General features: G+C 40.8%; 1 pseudogene; it reads right to left on the bottom strand.

Annotated features, from left to right (window-relative positions):
• Positions 1-415: 415 nt before the first annotated feature.
• Positions 416-22,477, bottom strand: LOC117286563 (annotated as a pseudogene).
• Positions 22,478-22,912: the final 435 nt, after the last annotated feature.

The raw sequence follows: 22,912 nt of genomic DNA, 5'->3' as shown, positions 1-22,912 counted from the left end.
AGATCATAAGCAGGGGAGTGATATTTAGGGACTACCTGCAACTATTAAGTGTTCAGGTCCTGGAAGATGGCAATTTGCATGAAAAGTGCAGTTTAGATAGATAAGCATTTACTTAGTTCTAGGAAAATGTAAACGTGGGGAAGGGAGCCATTCACTCTGCCTATGAAAGGAGTAATATTTCAATTGGATTTTAAAGAGCAGTTAGGGTTACACTGGGCAAGGAAGTGTTCTGGGGGTAGCACATTAGGAAAACCTCGACTCTGCAAGGTGTCAGTGCAGTCTTAATTGTGAGGGGACTGGGTATGATGGGCTGAGACCAGGTTGCTAAAGGGTTTTGGTTGCCCACTAAAGAGAGAAGGCTTTATGCTCTATATAGAATGGAGTCAGGAGCTTTTTTAAAAAAGAAGTAAAAGAGTTAGACATAGGCCGGGTTGGCTTGGGTCCAAGACCTTCCCGGAGACTGGCTGGAGTTCCGGAGAAAGCTTGAAACTGAGAAGCGACCTTCGTGAATGCTCAGGTGAGGCCTGGTGGCCCATAGCATGGACACAAATGTGGTACTGGAGCGGCATCCGTAGTCTGAGCCGAGGAAAAAGTTAGGTGCAGTGGACGTGGCCCTCACACAGTGTCGAGTTGGTTCCCGGGTTCTCCCCGGCGGAGCTCCGTAGTCTCCGCGGCCCTGACGCCGCAGACTAATTGTTCACAGCAGAATTCATGTTTTCCTACTGAGGCTGTGATCCTGTATGAGCAGTGTAGTGTAAAGGGACTGGCCTAGCCCGAGGCACGGAAAGGTGGAAGCCAGGAGTCAGCCCAGGGTCTAGAACCCCATAGCACCGGAGAAACCCAGAAGCTCGTCTGAGCAACCCTACCTGGCACAGCAACTTGTCTTTTCCTTTTACGTTTCTAAGCTTTTTTGAAAAGAGGTAGAGGTCTTTTGTCCAGCCTTCGTTCCCTCTGGCCTCCCCACTGCCATGAAGGCAACCAGGATGACCCTGGTGCTAGGGCTTTCAACTGCTCTACTGGTGGACCACTGACCATAGGTTATTTGCTGAGGCCTTCTGTGATTTAAGTCTGGCTGGTTCTTCCATCCCTATTCTACCACTTCCCAATTGGGACTCCACAGTCCAAGAATTTAAAAGCTCCAGTTCTCCGTTCCTTGCACGTTACCTTTTTGCGGGGTTGTTTGCAGTCTTAGCCCAGCACTTGGCCACCTTGTGCATCAGATCTCAGTTCAGTGCTGCTTTCTCAGTGGAGCCTCCCTGAGGCTGGATGTCCCTTTATCCTTTGTCCTCTCCACTCCTGTGTGAGGGCTATTTACAGTTTTTATTCTGTCTGATCCTTCTGTGCTCATAATTGTCTCTTGAGGAGGTTTTGTTTTGTTTTTGTATTTTGCTGTGGCAGGGTATCACTATGTGGTTTAGGCTGGTCTTGGAGTTGCAATTGTGTGCCACCACACCCGCTGGAAGAGCTGCTTTTTGTTTTGTTTGAGACAGGTTCTGGATCAGTAGCGCAGGCTGGTCTTGAACTCACTATGTAGCCCAGGCTGGCCTCGAACTCGTGGGATCCTCGGTAACAGGCATGTGTCATCTCCTCTGGCCAAGCTACTTTTAAATATCTTGACAGAAGAGACCATGGCCCTGTTACTTTTGTGCACACCAGAACAGATACATAGCCAACTTTCACTACAACTTTGTAGAAATAAAGAAAGGCTAAGTAAACACTGGTGGAGTAAATCCTTGTGTGGGAGGCAAGTGTGTGGAGTGTTGACCTCTGTGGAAGCCAGTCTGTGCATATTCATGGCCCCAGATAGTCATCTTTATTACTTTCTCTCACCTGGTTTTGCCTTGACCTTTATAGCTTGGCATTGAGTCTTACAGCTCCTGGAGCTGTGTGCATTTCCACCTTCTTGTCAGTCTTTTTAGGAGGGGTGTGAGATAGGAGAGAGTAGTCATGTTGAGGAGGGATTTGTGGGTTCATTTTAGTTCCTTTTCCCTTTTTGGGCTGGTCAGTGGTGTGTCCACAATCCAGTTAAAATTTGTTTCCAGTAGCTGCATAGACTTGTTAGCATCTTTGAGAAGGAACTTCCCCAAAGTCCAGATGTACTACTAGTTTTGGAAAATAAAATTTGACATTTGTGGAATCAAACAAACTGGGTGTGGTGGTATGTGCCTGTAATCGCAGAACTCAGAAAGCTGAGGCAGCAGGATCACTGGGAGTTCAAGGCTGGCCTGGGCTGCATAGTGGGTTCAAGGTCAGTCTGAACTGCATAGTGAGATCCTGTCTTAAAAAAAAACCCATTTTTTAAATAATAAGATTCTCTTAAAAAAAAAAAAAAGAGCAAGATAATCCAATAGAAAAACTTGGCAACTGGGCTTGGGGATTTAGCTCAGTGGTACTGCACCTGCCTCACGAGCACAAGGTCCTCAGTTCAATCCCTGGTACCACAAAAAACAAAATGAAAACAAACATGGCAACATATAAAAGGCATGAAACGGCAGATCAAACAATAGAAATTACCAAAAGAACAACAACAACAAAAACTTCCATTTTACTACCAATTAAAGAAATGTGAATCAAAGCACCATTAACATTGTTTACCTATTGACTTACCAAAGATGTTTTAGAATCTCTGGAAGGATCCTAAAGGTCAATGGAACAGACTAGAAGATGCAGAAACAACTCCAGACACTCCACTGCCTTATCTTTGACAAAGGGGCCAAACAGGTTCATTGGAAAAAAGTCTCTTTAATAAGTGGCACTGGAAAAACTGGCTTTCCATGCGCTAAAGACTAAAACTAAACTCATATCTCTCACCATGCATTAAACTAAAAATGAAATAGATCAAAGATCTAAATATTAAAACAAACATGAAATCTCCTGGAAGACAGAATATGTAGGACTCTTGAAGACATAGGTATAGGCAAAGACTTAATAAACCCTGGATCACCTGGGAAATAGCCCAAAAGAATCAACAATTGAGATCTCATCTTTTTTTTTTGTTCTTCCTTTTCCTTTCTATTATTTATTTTTGGTACCAGGGATCAAACTTGGGACCTTGCACTTGTGAGGCAGGTGGCAAAACCACTGAGCTAAATCCTGGGCCTGATATCTTATTAAAAAGCTTCTGCATCCCAATGGTGAATGTATCTGTATTATATACCTAAAATGTACCAACAAACTTAATGAAAAATAAATAAAGCTCACAAAATGAAATAAAAAATAAAAATGAAAACCTGTGCACAGCAAAAGAAACCACCAACATGGGCCAAAGTTTGGGCTCAGTGGCTCCGCCTGCTGCTTGCCGTGCAGGTGCAGCAGGGTCTGGGTTTAGTCCCTGGTACCCAAAAAACCCAAAACACCAACAGAGTAAAAAAAGGAAATGAAAAAAATTTTTTGCCAGCTGTTGCTCAGACAAAAGACTGATAAATGTATAATATATAAAATTAAAAAGGCAGACCCCCAGATTTAAAGACCTGATTAAAAAATGGGCATCTGAAATGAATAGACACTTCTCAGATGAAGTAGAAAAAACTAAAACTATGGGCTGGGGATTTAGCTCAGTGGCACCATGTCTGCCTGGCAAATGCAAAGTCCTGAGTTCAATCCCCAGTACCCCAAAAAGAAAAAAACAAAACTAAAACTAGAGGTTTCATTTGACCCAGCTATTCCTTTTCTTGGTATCTTCCCAAAAGAAAATACTTTTTTGTGCTGGGGATCAAGCTTTTGAGGCAGGAGCAGTGCCAAGAGCAGAGTCCCCAGCCCCATAATAGTTAAATCTTGAAAGTAGCCTAAATGTCCATCAATCAATGAATGGATAAAGAAAATGCTGTACTGATATACAATGGAGCACTACTCTGCCATAAAAAGGACAAATGTGAGACAATTCTAGGTAATTGGGTGCACCTTGAGACCGTATTAAGTGAAATAAGTCAGACACATGTTCAAATATTGCAGTTTTGGGTGAGAAACCCAAAGTGTAAATAAGGACTGAAATGTATAATATTGTGAAAAAGGAAGAAAATGTTCAACTGGGAAGAGGAACTAGGCAGATGGAAGGGAATAGGAAAAAATAGGAAAAAGTGGAAACAAAGCTTTAGTAAATGAGGGGAATAGGGGTTGAAGGGGGGAAGGGAATTGAGAAAAGATGTGTCATGTACAGATTCACATTCCATATGATGAATGTTGTTATGTATAGCTAAAATGTACCAATAACATTTTAAAAAGTGGAAATAAAAAGAGAGACATAGTGACACATGCCTGTAATCTCAGAATTTAGAAGTGGAGGCAGGAGGATGCCGTGTTTGACCCAAAATAAAGTAAAAAGGGCCAGGATCTAGTTGAGTGCTCCCCAAGTTCAATCCCCAGAGTTAAAAAAAAAAGGCGGGGATGGGAGCAGGTAGCAAAAGACAGGGAGGTGACCCGTGACACGGAGAAGCAGCCGTGGCAGTTCAGAAAAGGCCTGGAGGGGCAATGATGAGTCTGTTCTGTAGGTAAAAACAAGCATCCAGTGATGGATTGAAGAAGTGAGGCTAGAAGATTAGATGTGGAGGGGAAGCGCTAAAGGGGAGAGACCCTTCAGGGTAAATCTGCCAGGTGTGGCAACTGAAGTCTAGAACAAAGGAAAGGAAACACGGAGGCGGAAGTGTTTTTACTCCAGCTTCAGGTGGGTATTTTGCCATTTATCAAGGTAAGGAAAACTGGCAGAAAAGACAGATTTAGCTTAAAGATAGTATTTAAAAATTCTATCCAAAATTTAAGGAAAACAGGTAGAAAAGACATATTTGGCGTAGAGTATTTAAAAACTGAGGTATTAATTTCATCATAAAATGCTCAGATCAAAGCAAACAACCTGATGAGTGTTAACAGTGTATGTACACCTGTGCGATCACCTCTACAGACCAATTACAGAATAGCTGGTCTCAATCTTGAGCATGTGTCACGTACGCCTGGGTGGCCTGATAAACCACAAATGGCTGTGCCCACTGCTAGTTTCAGATGTAGTGAATCTAGAGTGGAGACAGAATTTTCATATCTAACGGTGGCCAGCTGCTGCTAGTTCAGGGACCATAGTTTGAAAATTACTGATATTAAAATGTCACCTCCACTCTCAAAAGGCTCTCTTTTCCCCTTTTACTCCTCCCCAGATAACCACATTTTGACTTCTGTTCTCATGGTCAGTTTGCCAATTCCTGGATTATATACAAATTGAATACAAGTTGAATTATACAGTATTCTTTTTTTTGGTACCAGGATTGAACTTGGGACTTTATGCTTGCGAGGCATGTGGCAGAACCACTGAGCTAAGTCCCCAGCCCAGTATACAGTATTCTTTTGTGTCTCTTCTTATATAATACAATGATTTTGAAATTCACCTGTGTTGTTGCATGTATCTTATTCCAGTTTTAGGGTATTATAGAGTTCCTGAGAACTCTATAACATCACATGTTAGTGTGCAATACTTTCACTTGGATAAATATGTAGGAGTAGAATTGTCAGCTGTGTGATTTATGCTTAATTTTGTAGTTGTCAAATGATTTTCCATAGTGGTTGTAAGTAGTTGAATTGCGGTTTCATTGACTCTAGTGAAGTTTCTAGATGTGGGCTAAACTGTAGGGCTTTGGACAAAAAAGAAGGGTCTGTGGTATGTTGGGAATCTTGTCAGAGTGTTCTTAGAAATCCTGAGGGATTGAAATATGTGCTTAGGTTTAAACAAATGCAGCTCATTCTTCTTTCTGTGGACATTTACTAAGTAGTAAGTATGCCAGTTGTGTAGGAGTACTGTACATGGTTTCCAGTACTGCTCCTGCAGAGCTCATAACCAACCCAAATTCTTACAGTTTAGGGAAGTGTGAGCGATGGCTTAAATTTAAAGTACTCTTTAATTCTAATTTACCTGAATGCCATTTTCCAGAAAGTCTGAGCATCAGAGGATCGAGACATAAGAAAAAAACACACAACACCGCAGAACCTTTCAGACCAGTAGGAGAAAAGACGGATTTGTCAGTAAAATGGTATTTGCCCAAGTGGAGTTGTCATCTAGGGAAAAAAAAGTGGAATTCAAACATTATACAGTACAGTAAGATAACATTTGTGTCGAAAAGTTTAATGTAAATACAAAGGAACCCAAAGCCAGGTGTATTGCTGCATGCCTGTAATCACAGCTCCTTGGGAGGCTGAGGCAAGTTTGAGGCCAGTCTGGGCAAACCCCTTCTCAAAAAACTGTAAAGAGCTAGAGATGTAGCTCAGCCCCCGTGGGGTTTGATCCCCAATACTCCCCGCAAGAAGGTATTAGAATAAATCATGGATAAACTCTTTTCTTTTCTTTTTTTTTTTGGTTTTTTTTTGAGACAAGGTCTCACTATGTAGTTGAGACTTACCCGGAACTCACTGTGTAGCCCAGGCTGGTCTTGAACTCACAGCAATCCTCCTGCCTCAGCCTCCTGAGTGCTGGGATTGCAGGCGTGTGCCACCAGGCCCAGCCATAAACTCATTTCTAATGGCAGCATAGGGAAGGTACTTTAAATATGACACATAATCCTGTCAGACTATTAAATTTGATTATATAAAAATTAAGAATTTTTGCGTATGAAGACCTGCCATAACGAAAGCCAAAAGTCAAATATGAGTTGCATAGGTGGATGGATTGAGGACTGTATATGAAGACTGATATCTAATATACAATTAATTTTGACTTTGCTCATAGCCTTTGCCCATTTTTAACAGATTATTCACAGAAAATGAAATGCATCCGCTCTTAACCTTTTTAAAAAGATGCTTAGCCCACTTATAAGAAAAATGCAAATTAATTACACCTAAATACATATTTTCAACTACCAGATTGACAGATCAGCACGTTTGGTGTTGAGGAAGAAGGGGGTTTTGGGTTGAAGGGAGTAGCCGGGAAGATTGGTGGAGGCTGTAAATTTGGGACAGCCTTTAGAGTAGGGCAGGCAGGTAACGGGCATAGTGACAGTAGAAGGAGCAACAACTGGCAAAACAGCGACAAAAGAGAAGCAGGGAAAGGAAACCATCAAAGTCAGTAGGTGAAAATGCTAGTCACGATAGGGCAGACAGCCCCATGGACACCAGCGCGAGTTCATGGGGTCACTTCGTAATGCTCGATCAGGGCCACCCCGAGAGGTTATTTCATTCCCAGCATTTCTGTTTCAGAAAGCATTAAGGTAGAATTTTGTGTCAAGTGAAAATTTAGCATATTTAATACAAGTACATATATTTTCACTTACATGGCATTTAATTTTTGAAGAATATATTTGCAAATGCTGAACGAATGAAATGCATTTCTACTGGTGTTTTGTTGCTTCTTGCTGTTAAGTATCACTGAATGTTCCTAAAAAGTAGTATCCAGGCACCCCTCTGTCTCCCTTTGCTTACAAAGAAATAAATAGCACAATTTACTGGTTAGGAGAGAGAGAAACTGTTAGTAGTTGGTTTTGGAAAACCAGGTAAGGTGTAACTTCATATGCTTAGATTTTTTATTCCAATTTCTTCACCCTCCTATATTTCTTATCCCCCTTTTATTCTGCTTAATTGCTCACTTTGTTCTCAGAATTATAAATTTAATAAGGAAAGTGATACCATTTTAATGAACATTTTCTAACTAGTTTAGTGTTGGACGCAGAAGGTTAGATCAGATAAACTGCTTAAGATACCTTTTGCTCTAGGACATTATCATTTTCTGCAGTATAATGTGGTTTTAAATATTGTGCATTGTAGATTATGCCATCAGAGTCATGCATATCAGGGGCAAATAGAGCAGCAAATATTTAATGAGATTCTTGTCTACCTGCATTCCTAACAAAGAATGTAATTATATGCTCAAACCACAAAAGTTAACTTCATTTACATTTCCTTCTCATAATTTGGTTGCTCTCTAGATTGAAAAAAAAAATGCCCAAATATATTTCATCCTTTGAGTCACTAAGGCAAAAACTTAAATAGAAAGGTGTACCTAGCACAGTACCTTGAATTCTGACCAGAATAGATTCTCGTGTTCTCTCATAGTAGGGCTGTAGATTGTATTTATAATAATAATAATGAAAATAATAATAATATAAAAAGACAGCACTGTGAGGTTGAAGAACTAGTTTTCCTTGTGGTATCTGGAAAGCAGACTTATATTGTGTGGATTCTGTGTAGCCAGTCACTGTCTAAGGTCTTTTGGCTTCACTCCAGTGCTGAGCTGGAGAGAGAGAACTGTGGTACTTTTCAGCAGCCCTTTCATTATCAATTGAGAAAATGTTGATGCTTGATAACCTGTGTCATTTATTAAGAGTTGAGTTTGTTGGACTGGACACAGATGAAAACATTTTATTTTCTAGGGATTTTGTGCTTGCAAGGCAGGTGTGGCAGCACGGAGCCAAAAGCCCATCCAAGGAACATTTTATTTTCGAATACTAACACATAGGGATCGAAGTCTCTGAATTGTTTTTTTTTTTTTTTTCCTTTAGCCTCTGATAGAGTAGGAGTCATATCAAAGTTTGGTGTTTTGGGGTATGTAGAGCTATTTTCTTATAGGGCCCTTTAAAACATAACAAATATTATTTGACAAATTCTTATCTACATGGTTCTCTCAGAAAGTTTCATTTCTATATCTAGCTCAACCATCTCAAAAAATCAGGTAAAAATGTGGTGGTATAAAAAAATGCCTGTTTAATTTCCAACTAATGACTGTTTAATCTCTATTTTCCTCTTTATGCTGTTTTGGGAACCTTTTAAAATTTTTTCTTGCTCTTTTGTCATTTCTGCAATTTTGTATCTTCAGGGATGTTTTTTGCCATAGGGTGTGTTGGTGCCTGACTCAACACAGAAAAAAGAGGAATACTGAAATGGTAGTGAATGACCATTCATTTCATATTTCTCTCCAGTCAGTTATTATTATGGGTGTTGGCAATTAAAGACAAGCATCTGGTTAGATAGGCAAAGTAAGAAATAGTTCATGAAATAGGTTGCAGGGTATGTCATTATTTTCTCTAAGGCTTTGCCTCTTTCAGCTCCTTCCATCTGTACCTCTGAAACCTAGAGTAATTTCTCTTTTTAATTAAAAAATTTTCATATTAGGAGCCAGGATTTTGCTGTTTGCCTTGCTGGTCCTAAATTTAGGGCTCAAGTGCTTTTCCTGCCTCAGCCTCTCTCCCAAGCATCTGAGAGTAGAGTTTTGCACCACTTGCTCCCTGTACTTTTCTTTTTTTGATAAGGAAAATTGACTTATTAATTGAAAATATTATTCCCGTCCTTGTTCGTGAGTTGTCCTTATTTTGCATAGCCACATTTTTACAGACTTTTTTTTTTGGTATGGGGGATTGAGCTTGGGTACTTGTGCTTAGAAGGCAGGCGGTGGAACCACTGAGCTAAATCCCGGGCTTACAGGCTTCTAAAGCTGAGCTAGGCAGAGAAATTTAAAAGACTTTCAAAAACAAAAGTTACTGTAGATCTGTAAACCATGGGTTATGTACAGATCTTGCCCTTGAAATTAAATGTATTTCTTAGTTCTAGAGCTGTGCTTACTTGGAGATGGTGAATTATGTGTGGTAGGTATTTGGGAAGTTAATGCTTGGCTTTGCCCTTGTCCAGCTTTATATGTGGAGTTGAGAGGGATTTCTCTAAGGAATAGAAGGATCTTTCTCAGTTAAGATCTCTCCCCATTTTCCGCTTCTTTTTTTTCTTTGAAGTTGCCAAACTTACCTCCTGTACTAGTGTGGTCTTCCTTAAATAATGTCTTCTCATAATTAAATTCCTTAGCTGTATCATCTTGTACTAATAGTTCTGTTATTTGTTTGGCTTATTCTTAGGGTGACCCATGTTGTGTAGGTACCTTCCCTTTCTAGAGACAAATAATAAAACTTGCCTTATACCCGTGAAAGGGACAAGAGATGCTCGTCATATGGCCTGAAGTGGTCTTAGCTTTAAGGTTACCTTGGCTCCTTTGACAGAAGTATTTTGTTACATTTTATAGACTTTGAGAACTGAAACTGGCTGCCATAGAAGTATACTTCTAAATAAAATTACCATAATATTTTGTGTGTATATTTAAAAATACAGTTTATATCATCTTTGGTTACGGATTCATCATTCACTATAGAAACATCTACTGGAGAGCATTGTGTTGTTGGGGTACTGTGCTGGGAGCTGGTGTATGTTGATAAGGGTACAAAGAGGACAAAGACGTGGCTTTTGTCTGTGAGGACCTTCCAGGCTTCTGGGTTGGGAGAATTTGTAGGTTAGATGACCAGTGCCTCACATGTCACACAGAACATCTTTGAGAATGAAAGAGGAAGTAAGCTTACTTTTCAGGAGAGCTGTACAAAGAAGTACTCCTACAGAGAGTGTTCATATTTCCCTTTCTACTACCATAATGTGTACATTTAAAAAAATCTTATTGAGTTTATTGGTACTTATTAAGTATACAGTACAGTTACATTCATCTTTGGGATCTTGTACTCTTACATGACAGATCTTGGTTCTCATTTTTTCCCCATACCCTTTCCCTCCCTTCGCTCCCTCCACCCTCCCCTATTTACAAAAGACTTTGTTTCCATTTTTTCCTTTTCTCATATTTTTCTTGGCCCTGATTTCCTTTCTCCTACCCTTCCCACTTGAGAGTGTTCATATTGAAGTGAGAGTTGGGCAGAAGGATCACATGTTTAAGCCCAGACTGGGCAATTTAGTGATTTAGTTAAGACATTGTCTCATTGAATTTAGCATAGTGGCACTGTGCCTGCCTTGCAGGTACAAGGTCTTGAATTCAAACCCTGGTACCAATAAAAAAAAAAAAAATTGAAACTATGTGCAGGGGAGGTGGTCTGGGAGGGAGAGCAGGAAACAGGATATTGGTGAGAAGCTAAGAGTGGGGTGGCAAGAAAAAGGCAAGAATGTCAAGAAAGAAGTGACTATCAATCTTAAATACCACAGAAGGGTCAAGTTGGATGAAGTTTAGTTTGTCAATTCTGGGGATCCAACCCAGGGCCTCAGATAGGCTAGGCAAGAGCTCTACCACTGAGCTACAGCCCTACCTTGATGGAGATTCCAAAGTTCATCTGTGGTTCTTGAGTAGGATTTACCTTCATGTGGGTATCTCCAGTGGAGCCATGGTGCAGAAGCCAAGAATGTAGGGGTTCAAAGAATGAGTGAGAAGAAAATAGAGTAGCTTACAGTTTTATAAGGTTGTTGAAGACGCAGAGTCTTTGAAGGAGACACAAGTCCAAATATAGGGTATGCATGAATGATTGAAGGATTTTCAAAGCACCCTTGAGCTTGTTGGCGGATCTAGAAGCAGCAACCAAAAAATGTCAGATTGCTAGCTCTTTGTCTTTAATCTTCAATCTGTAGATCAAAGCCTGAAAAGGAGGAGAGGATAAATAATACAAATAACTATTCTTTAAGTTACTTAGTTTTGCTTATTTTCATCCTTTATACCCAAGACCCTGGAGTTTCAGTAGACATAAAATCAATAGCATGATTCCTGATGAGGGTTCTCTGCTCCATTCGGTGTAAGAAATATGAGTTCAGAAAGACAGTGAATTAGAGATTCTGTGTAGAGATTCTGGAATTACTGAAATTACATAGGGAATACATGCTGAAAGGGATGTTACTTGTGATTGTTAATTGAGATATGTAGAGTTGAGTAAGAACTGCCTAGGAGATTAGTAAAGTTCTGGGTGTGTTGGTGATGACTGACATGTAGGCCACAAACTGAGGAGGGGAGGACCCACCCCAGTGTCTTAGTTACTTTTCTCCTTGGTGAAACAGTACCTCACACCCAACATGAAAGGAGGAAAGATTTATTGTAGCTCACAGTTTGTAGAGGTTTCAGTCCATAGTTGGCCTGGCTCCAAGGCAGGGTGGCGTGGCAGAAGAGAAATAGTTTATGGTGGGCAGAAGGCAGTGAAGTCATGAAGAAGCTGCAAGCAATGACAAGCAACCCTAGCAGTCCTCTTTCTGTCCCTTCTATTTCTTCCGGGTGGGTAGCACTCACACCCAGGGAGGCCTTCCCATTATCTCTCAGAACTATGCCAAACCAATCAGTCATTTATCACTGATCCCTTGATCCCAGCATCACACACTTCGAGATCCAGCCTTTCTGTGAGGGGACATGTAGACACAAGCCATAACAGCCAGGATTCACAGGTCCAGGAATCAAGGGGTGGAAGTCAGAATGGTATCACATACCATTATACCTGGTGACTCATTAGCAAAGTTTCTGCTTCCTGTTACTGCACTCATGTGCTCTGCTGGCCTAGAAGTTTTAGTTCCAAAGTAGGGGAAGGCTTATAACAGGAAGCACAACAATGACTCCATTGAACTGGAAGCTAAGATTCCCTCTGCTTGTTTTGGGCTCCTCATGCCTGTGAGTAAACAAGCTAAAAAGAGAGTTAGTGTGACATTCCTAGTACCCGAGTATTGCAGTGTAGCTATGATGGGTAGTGTTAGGTTTAGGCTTAGTTTTAGGGTGAGGCTTAGGCCTAGGGCTAGGAATAGAGTCAAAATTTCACTACCAGTGTATTGGAGTGTGGGTTTAATGGTTGGTGTCAGCATTAATTGTAGGATTAGGGCTAGGCGTGCTGTGGGTTTATAGGCACCTAGGTTAGGGTTAGGGGCAAGTTTAGAATTAGGGCTAAGGTTGGGGTAAGTCATAGTTTTGGAATTTAACTAGCTGTCTGTTGCAGTGGGGGGTTCATAGTTTGTGTCATGATTAGACTTCGTATTAGGGTTAAGAATAGTGTAGTATTTCAAGCTCCTCCATATTGGACCATAGCATAATGGTTGGGTTTTGGGTTAAGGTTAGGTTTGGGGGTAGGAATATGGATGGAATTGAAGTACCTCCTAATTGGAGTTTGTGTGTGACGTTTAGGGCAAGGATTTGTATGAGGGTGAGGTACAGTGTTGGAATGCATGTTCCTGAGCACTGCACTGTAGCTATGATGGGTAGTGTTTTCGTTGAGGTTAGGGTTAGGATTATGCATAGAGTTAGGAATAGAGTTGAATTTCACCACATGTATACTGGAATATGGGTTTGATGGGTAGTGTTAGTGTTAATTTTAGGATTAGGGTTAGGAATGGTTTAGGAATGTCAGTACCTGGGTTAGGGTTTGGGTCAGTGATAGTCTTGGAATTTCATTACCTGTGTTTCAGAATGTGGATTTCATAGTTATTGTCAGCATTAGATTTGGCCTTAGGGATAAGAATAGTGTAGGATTTCAAGTACTGCTGCATTGGAACTGGGGAATACTGTATTGGATGAGGGTTAGGGTTAGGTTTGGTGACGGGGATATGGATGGAAATCAAGGACATGTAATTTGAGTGTGAGAATGAAGGTTAGGGCAAGGATTTTTATGAGGGTGGGGTGGTACAGTGTGGAATTCCAAGTACCTGAGCATTGCAGTGCAGCTATTATGAGTAGTGTTAGGTTTATAGGGTTAGCTTTAGGGTGAGACTTATGCCTAAGGTTAGAAATAAGGATATTACGAAACCCACCCTCCAATATACAGGTACTGAATGAAATTCCAAGACTATCACTGACCCAAACTCTAACCCTACCAAGCGCCCTAACCCAGGTACTTTTATTCCTAAACCATTCCTAACCCTCATCCTAAAATTAACACTAACACTACCCATCAAACCCATATTCCAGTACACAGGTGGTAAGACTCTGACTCTGTTCCTAACTCTATGCCTAATCCTAACCCTAACCTCCACCCAAACACTACCCATCATAGCTACAGTGTAGTGCTCAACACTATACCCCACCTTCATACCCATCATACCTACACTGCAATGCTCAGGAACATGCATTCCAACACTGTACCTCACCCTCATACAAATCCTTGCCCTAAACGTCACACACAAACTCCAATTAGGAGGTACTTCAATTCCATCCATATTCCTACCCCCAAACCTAACCCTAACCCAAAACCCAACCATTATGCCTATGGTCCAATATGGAGGAGCTTGAAATACTACACTATTCTTAACCCTAATGCCAAGTCCAATCATGATACAAACTATGAACCCCCCCCACTGTGGTAGACAGCTAGTTAAATTCCAAGACTATGACTTACCCCAACCTTAGTCCTAATCCTAAACTTGCCCCTAACCCTAAATAGGTAACTGCAATCTCACACTTTTCCTGACTCTAATCCTACAATTAACACTAACCTTTAAACCCATACTCCAGTATACTGGTTGTGAAATTCTGAATCTATTCCTAGCTCTAGGCCTAAGCCTCACCCTAACACTACCCATCATAGCTACACTGCAGTGGTCTTCAATTCTAAGCAAGCCAGCCACCAAGCAGCCTTTACTCTGCTGCTCCCCAGTACACCGATTCCTGGGTTTAGAATGGTGGCCTTCTATATCCCTGAGCTGACCTGTTGTCTGGGTGGAATTCTGACTGGGGTTTGTGCACACTTGGGATGGTGTGTAGCTGTTATCTGGGGGGGGTCTTTAGCTGGGGGCTGTGTATCCTAGTTTCTCTTGTCTGTGTAGGCTTCTGGCTACTGTTTTGAGCCCTTTATCAGGGGTATCGGGGCAAGTCTGTGGCTGTTGCTTGTGTGCCTGTGTAGTTCCTTTCCAGGTGGGTCCTTCGCAGTGGCCGATGGTATGGTGGGAGTCTGGATGAAGTTTGCATGCCTGTGGAGTTCTTTTCTTGGCACATGTGCCCATGCTTCTGGGGTTGGGGTGGGGCCTGGCTGGGATCCACCTGCAGCTGTGCCACTCTGGTCCACACCGCTGCTCCCCGGGATGTGAGCACACTTACCAGTGGTATGCTGGAACTCTGGATCTCAAGTCCATTTTTGCAAAATGTAACGTATTTTAACTTCTGTGTTTCTAATTATTATTATTATTATTTATTAAGTTTATTGGTATTTTAAAAGTATACAGTACAGTTACATTCATCATTGGGATCTTGTACCTTACATGATGCATCTTGGTTCTTATTTTTCCCCATACCCCTGCTGTCCCTTCACCCCTTCCACTCTTTCCTATTTACAAAGACTTTGTTTTCATTTTAGAGAAAGTTGGAAGGGTAGGGGAAAGGAAAGAAGGGAAAAGAAAAAAAATAGGAGACAAGGAAAAAATGGAAACAAAGTTGAGTTCTTTTGTTTTTGCTTTTTGAGATAGGGTCCCAGTGTATAGCCCAGGCTGGCCTCAAACTCTGTGATCCTCCCACCTCAGCCTACTGAGTGCTTGGATTATAGGCGTGCACTATCATGCCTGGTTCAGAGTTCCTTTTATTATTCTTAGAATATTTCAGTAAATTTGAAATTATTTAAACATAAAAATTTTCTGAGAATATGTCCTGTAGGTGCTAAATTATAAAGAGTGGCTTACGCTAGGCCTGAGATTCCAAAGGCTTTGTGAACCACTGAGCTGGGTAACATGGTAAGCTTTGAAATTTAGAAAGATTAAGTCTGAGTATAAATTAGTATGGCCCTGAGGCAGGCAAGACTAGAAGGGAGAGCAGGACTGAGGCTTTTACAATAATCCAGAAGTGATAAAGGCCTGACACGAGACACTGAGGATGGAGAAAAGCAGCTTTCCCCGTAATGCCCATTTTATCAGGTTCTTGGTAGGTTAAGCTGTGTCTGAAGTAACATTATCAGCTGATTGGCCATTATTTTGGACAGTTGGGTTCTTGTAGAGTGTCCCTTTTGGTTGCATCCAGAGACACAATCCTGGGATTCACAACAAAATCGACATTGCAATATACAAAGAAATCCACCAAAAGTGGCACAGATCATTGCTATTCAGGGAATAGCTCTCTGTGCTGTGACTCCAGACATTGCTCAGAATGGAATTCCTCTGCTTGATGGATAAAATGTTGGACTCTAATAATAAATTTGTTTATAGTTATCTCACCCGTACCTTTTCTGTTACATTTTTCTGTTGCATATTTCTATTTCATCAGACAGCTGGGCTCATTGTGGTTGCTATGGAGAGTCTTCAGGATGTGACAGGCTAATGTGTGCCACGAAGATTTTCTATATATCTGCTTTATTGGGCATTTCTATCATTTTGATTTAGCTTTCTCCTCTTAAAGAAGAACTTTTGATTGGGTGTTTAAAAAAATTTCCATCGATCTCCATTCATCGTGCAAGTATTCTTCACATTTATCCTTGTGGAACCTTTGTCCCAAGGGTCTTCAGGCCAAATAAATCATCTTCCCTCCTACAATTTAGCAAGCAACTGAAGAGAAATCCAGAATTGTTCTGTTCACTGCACACATAATAGGTTGTCAGCACTGAGCTGGGTGCTGTGGGTTTCTCTGATCTACCCAGGGGCAGGGATCATGCCCTGATGAGTCTGTGTCCTCTTCACTTACCACAGTATGGTTGCTTGTTTGATAAATGCTCACTGAATTGAGAGGGGGATGTGAGAAATGAAGACTTTGTTCTGTGAGCCATGCTCATACCTAGGTGGGTTTTTAGTCAAAGTTGTTCAGTGGATGTGTGTTAGATTTGAATGATAACATCAATATTACTGGAAGATTTGGAACAAATAAGATAATTAAAAACATTTGTTGAAGTCATTGTTAAAAATCTACGTGGCAGGCACGGTGCAACTGAATTAAATCCCCGGCCCTTACGTGATACATTTTGGTTGTTACTTTTTTTTTTTTTTCCATTCCCCTGTCCTCTTCCCCCTTTCCCCTCTCTATTTACAAAGACTTTGTTTCTGTTTTTTCCTGTTCTCATATTTAATCCTTTTCCTTCTTTCCTTCTACTCCTTCTACTTCCCCTTCCCCTTTGGACCTTTTCTTCCTGCTTCACATTATCACACATTTTTTTTTTGGTACCAGGGATCACACTTTGGACCTTGTGTTTGCGAGTCAGGTGATGGCACCACTAAGCTAAATCCGCAGCCCCATCTATTATGTATTTTGATCCTCATTTATACGTTCAGTTTCTCATACCAGAGAAATTATTTGGTATTTACACTATTTCACTTAAGAGTGTTGCCTCAGTGTGCATCTGTTTAGCTATAAATGTCTCTAGTTTCTCATTCTTTGTGGCTGAGTAGTACTCTGTTTTATAAAAACAACTGTAGCTTCTTTATCCAGTCACCAGTTGATGGGCAATTGGGCTATTTCCAAGTTTTAGCTATTAAAAATTGTGATGCTGTAAGTATGGATACACATATATCATTGTGATATGATTCTTTTAATTCTTTTGGGAAAATACCCAGCAGGGGAATAGGTTGGTCAAATGGGACTTCCAATCCTAATTTTTTGAGGTATCTTCATGCTGATTTCTACAGTGGTTGCACCAGTCTATGCTACCACCAACAGTGGAGAAGAGTTCCTTTTTCCCCACAGCTCCACCAGCATTTGTCACAGGTTGATTTCTTGATAGCAGCCATTTTTTCAGCATTGTTGTAATTGCAACCAATGATATTGAGCATTTTTTCATATGTTTATTTGCTGTTTCTACTTCTTTATCTGAGAAATGTCTGTTCATTTCAGCTGCCCATTTTTTGGATTGGGTTTTTGAATTTGGGAAGTCTGATTTTTTAAAGTTCTTTATATATTCTAGATAGTAGACCTTTGAGGAACAGCTGGTAAAATTTTTTTCCCCACATTGAGGGCTTTCTCTTCCCACTGTTGGTGGTTTCTCTTGCTGTGCAGAAGGTTTTTAGTAAGATAAAATCCCAGTTGTTGATTCTTTGTGCTAGTTCACATGTGACTGAGATTTTGTTCATAAAGTCTTTTCCTACAATGTCTTCAAGAGTTCTACCTAACCTCTCTTCCAGCCCGTTTTAGTATTTCTGTTTTAATATTTAGATCTGCGATCCATTTTCATTTTATTGTAGTGTATGGTGAGAGATAATAGGTATAGTTTTAATCTTTGGCAAGTTGAAACCCAGTTTTTCAGCACCGTTTATTAAAGAGGCTATCTTTCCTCCAGTGAGGGCGTTTGGCTCCTTTTTTTGAATTGACATGGCTGAGTGTGTCTGGAGTTATATTTGCATCTTCTAATCAGTTCCACTGGTCCTCGGGTATTTTTCTTTGCCACTACCATGCTGTTTTTATCACAGTAGCTTTGTAGTATAGTTTTAAGCTGGGGAAGTGATACCCAATACCTCGTCTTTATTGCCTAGAATTGCTTTTGGTATGCTAGGTCTCTTCTTCCAAATGAGGTTTTGGAACTGTGCATCTAATGGGGGTGCAGGATTCTTATTGTGGCGGAGGTCTGACAGTGTCCAGCTAAGATTACATAAGTAACCAACCACCTGCTAACGATGACATATCAGGAACTGCAAGAAGAGCCAAGAGTGGTTCATTTGCACCATATTTGATAACCCATGTTTTGGGAAACTGAACCATCACCTGCAGTGTTTCCTAGAACCCTTACAGCTTGTTCGCTGGTATGATCATGGGAAATGCCAAGAGAGAAATGAGTGCTGGGGGGATAGCACCTCCATCCACCATAGCCTTGATCTGTTCTGATGACCTGGAAGCAGAGTCAGTGAGTGCCCAACAAGACTCATACTGAATGGGACTACAATCATTTCTGCAAGAAGGACACAAAATTTGGAATCAAACCAGCCTAGATTATGTGGTCTTTTTCCCAAGAAAGCAGTTTCCTGGGAGCTTGAGTAGCTTGGAGCTGGCTCTCCAGATTATTCCTATTTACGGCTTTGACCATGTCATCAATAGTCCAACTCACAGTGGCCCTGGTTGTTGCTGTTTTCCTGCAGTGGTGAAGTAGCATCAGAAAATGAGCTGATTTTCCTCCTCTTCAGCATCTGGTCATCCTTCTTAGCTTTCTTCAGCTCCACATTGACTTCTGTTCTTTGCTGCCTCATTTCTGTACTGTCCTTTCCCTTGTTCTTGAATCTGTTCAGCTGGGCAGCTGGTGAATTAGCATTCTCATCGGTGGACTTTGTTATGGCACAGAGAAAATGGCTGGAGACAGAGTGCTCTCCACAGGTCCACCATGGCTGAGCCCAGAAACAGTGAGTACATAACTTTTTTATCTTATAGGTCTGAATCTCTGTAACCATTAAACAACTCCACTTGGCCCTCTTCCCTCAGTCCTGGCCATCATTTTGCTTTGTTTCCATGAACTCGACAACTTCAGATACCTCACATTTTTTTCTTTGTGACCTTTATTGAAATTAGTATAATATTCTCAGAGTTTGCCTGTGTTGGATCATATAACAGGGATATCATTCTTTAAAGTCTGAATGGAATTCCATTGCCTGCATATACCATGTTTTGACTATCCACTCATCTGCCAATGGATAACTTGGGTTGTGTCTACCTCTTGGCTATTGTGATGAGTGCTTCTGTGAACATTGCATGTCCACATATCCCTGTGAGGCTCTGCTCTCAACTTTGGGGGCTATATCCTCAAAAGTGGGTTTGCTGGATCATGTGGGTAAGTGTATTTTTAAATTTTTTGTGGAACCTCTGCCGTGTGTTCCACATTGGTGTACCACTTTACAACCTCATTAAGTATGCACAAGAGTTCCAGATTTTCCGTGTATTTACCAACACTTGCAAAAGCAAATAGTACTGAATCTACATTTTCAGAGAATTTTAAGGGTACAATAAGACTTGAAATATGTTTTTATTTTATGGCAAATTTTCTGAAAAACTTTGGGGGCAACTTTTGAGAAGTCCTGTTTTGAAAGAAGTCCTCAAGATAATCTACTTGTGAAGATTTCATGCCCATACATAAAAATTGGCACATCACCAAGTTAGAACTTCATTTAAATACTTAGTACCATAGAAATTGGGTAGACTTCCAGAATTATGTGAATAACCGAAGACTTTGTGAAAGTGATACCTTGCCTATTGGGGTTTGATGGAGAATGAAAATTCACAGCAGGAAGAGTATGCTTTAAAATAAAGCAAGTGAAAAAAAAAAAAAAAACAGCATGTGAACCAGGTATGGTGGTTGCATATCTGTAATCCCAGCACTCTAGGAGGCTGAAGCAGGAGGATCATAAGTGTGAGCCCAGCCTGGGCAAGTGAGTGACTTAGCAAGATCTAGTCTCAAAAGCAAACAAAAACTCAAACAAAACAAAATAAAAATGGGTGGGGCCACTGCTCAGTGTGGAAGCCCTGGCTTTACTGCCCACAGGGGTGGGTGGGTGGAGAATATGATGGATGTTACATAAGCAGAATTTTTTCATTTTGGTTTTTAAGAAGTTTAAGTTAGTGTATGTGTTACTTTTCTCTCATTGCCGAGACAAAATACCTGACATCCAAAGTTAGAAGTGAAAGGGGTTTATTTGACTTAGGTTTCAGTCCAGAATTGGCCAACTTCAAGGCAGGGTTGACAAACAGGCCTGGCAGAGCAGAAACAACATGGTGCCCACAAGGCAGCAAAGGTAACAAGAGAGCTAACAGCATCTTCCTGCCCCTTTTATCATATTCAGACCGCTTAGGGCAGGTAGCACTCACACCCTTAATCCTAGTGCCCTTGAGCCTAGCACTGCGCCATGAATCAATTCCATCGTCACACACTCCAGATCCAGCCTATGACCACGTGAGGCTTTGGGGGGACATCTAGGTCCAAACCATAGCAGTATATATGTTTGTAGTACATAATGTTTACATTCCTTGTGGAGAATTGGTACATGTACATATAACATAGAATTTGACAGTGGGAGTAATATTCAATAAATTTTCTTCTCTGAATTTAATAGCTGCAATGGGAAGTAGTTACTGTAAGTTTATTTAGTGAGGACAGATTTATTATTTTTCTTGTGATTTTCATTGAGATCTGACCGTCTTCAAATGCCATAATGATCTGTGTCACAAAATTAGAATGGCTACAGAAGGGCGCTTGGTAAACACCGTTTTGTTATATAATCTCCTAGGACTGAGTGTTTTTGATGATTATGATTTAGGGTCCTTTTATTGTCTTTTTCTTTGACCTAACAAGATGAAAGAACACTTACTGCCAAGAAGGCAGATGCTGAAGAACTGAAGTATATAGGCACTAACAAAGTGTTTTGCTTTTCCAAGCACTGCCCCATCCTGTGTAAATCTAAGGCAGTCTTCTTTCAAATGATTATTGATGTTTTTGTTGTGTATAGTGAGTGTAAGCCTCTTATTCCGTAAGTCTTGATTTTTGCTTTTTTTCATAGTGTGTGTCTTAGTCTGCTTTGTGTTATTACAAGAAAATATCAGCTGAGTGTGTTGGTGCACATCTGTGATCCCAGGACTCAGGAGGCTGAAACCGGAGGATCAGTGAGTTCAAGGACATCCTGGGCTACATAGCAAGTCTAAGGTCAGCCTGAACTACATAGTGAGACCCTGCATCAAAAAACCAAACAAGAAAAAAGTAATAAAGTATCTGAGCCTGGGAGACTTAAAAGTAAAGAGGTTTATTTGGTTCATGATTTTGATTTCTGGAGGGTGGAAAAGCCAGAGGGTGGCCAGCTACCTGCAGATGTGAGCATGCATGTGGGGTGGGCCTGCTCTGTAATAGTTTGCTGGCGAGAAGTGATTCACTCTTGTGAGAGCCAGACTACTCGGCTAGACAAGCATTAGTCCATTTTAACCTAAGAGTCTTTTGCTAGTGCCACCTCTTACTGGTTTCTTCGCCTCAACATTGCCACACTGGGAACTAAACTCCTGGTGCACGGACCTTTGTGGGAAGACAAACCTTGTCTAAACCACAGCAGGATATATTTCAGTACTTGATCGTTTTTAGGTTTTCTTTTGCTGGTGATTTAAGTTATTCTCATGTTATACTTTTAATTATTTCTGCTTAAAAGTTTTATTTTTAAGTAAGCTGTGTGTTCTCCAAACTAATACCAACAGAATTGGGTAAGAGTGGATACCTGTTGCACTGTGACGGGTAATAGTGATTCTCATATTTGGACAGAATCACTGGTGGTGATTTCTGTGACACTTGACTGTATTCTTCAGTCGGTGGCTTTAGTTGCCTGTGTTGGGCAGGGGGAAGTCTTACATTTAACTTTGAACAGTTGGATGTTGGAAAATTAAATTTACTGTTTAGCCTTTCTCTTTGTTGTTTCAGACTTGTTGCTTCAAGAAGTCCTGCTGATGGGCTGAGAGTGTTTGTAGCTGAGTGGTAGAGTAAGGGCTTAGCATGCATGGAGGCTCTTTCTTTTGTCCTCAGGACCACAAACAATCCTGCTGGACTCCAGAATATTATGAATATATGTTTTTCATTTACATTTATTTATTTTTACATTTAGTACAGCACCTTAATAAACTCAGGATTCCTTTTCTTCTTTTTCTTTCCTTTCTTTCCCTTCCTCCCTCCTTCCTTTTCAGGATGCTATAGATTGAGTTGCTTAACAATAGAAATTTATTTTCTTACAGTTTTGGATATTGGAAGCCCAAGAATGAGGTGCCAGCGTGGTCAGTGTTTGGTGAAGGTTCTTTGTTGGGTGTAGATGGCCACCTTCTTACTGTGTTGTCCGAGGGCAAAGTGAGAAGGTTCTCTGATGTTTCTTCTTGGATGGGCTTTAATCTCATCGTAAAGGCTTTTCCTCTATGACCTCATCTAAGCCTGTTGTTTCTCCAGAGGGCTCATCTCCAAATACTATCACCTTGGAGATTATGGGTACAAGTATGAGTTTTGGGATGGGGGGATACTATGAAGTCCATAGTTTTTTTTTAAATTGAATTTATTGGTACATTCTAGGTAGGCAGTACAGTTACATTCATTACTGGGGTCTTGTACCTTTACATGCCAGGTCTTGGTTCTCATTTTTTCCCCTTGTCCCCACCCTCCCTTCACCCCCTCCTCTCCTCCCCACCTTCAAACACTTTAATTCCATTTTTACATTTTCTCACATTTTTTTCCTTTTCCCTTATTCCCCTTTCCCTATCCTTCTCACTGTCCCTACACCTTTGGTCCTTTTCTTCCTATTTCATGTTGCTAATTGTCCCGTTAGGATCTTGAGTACT

Source organism: Fukomys damarensis, unplaced genomic scaffold (genome assembly GCF_012274545.1).
Source record: "Fukomys damarensis isolate Sample0158 unplaced genomic scaffold, DMR_v1.0_HiC HiC_scaffold_17, whole genome shotgun sequence".
Classification (NCBI taxonomy): domain Eukaryota; kingdom Metazoa; phylum Chordata; class Mammalia; order Rodentia; family Bathyergidae; genus Fukomys; species Fukomys damarensis.
Note: the sequence above shows the minus strand (reverse complement) of the source record. Positions and strands in the feature narration are given on the sequence as shown.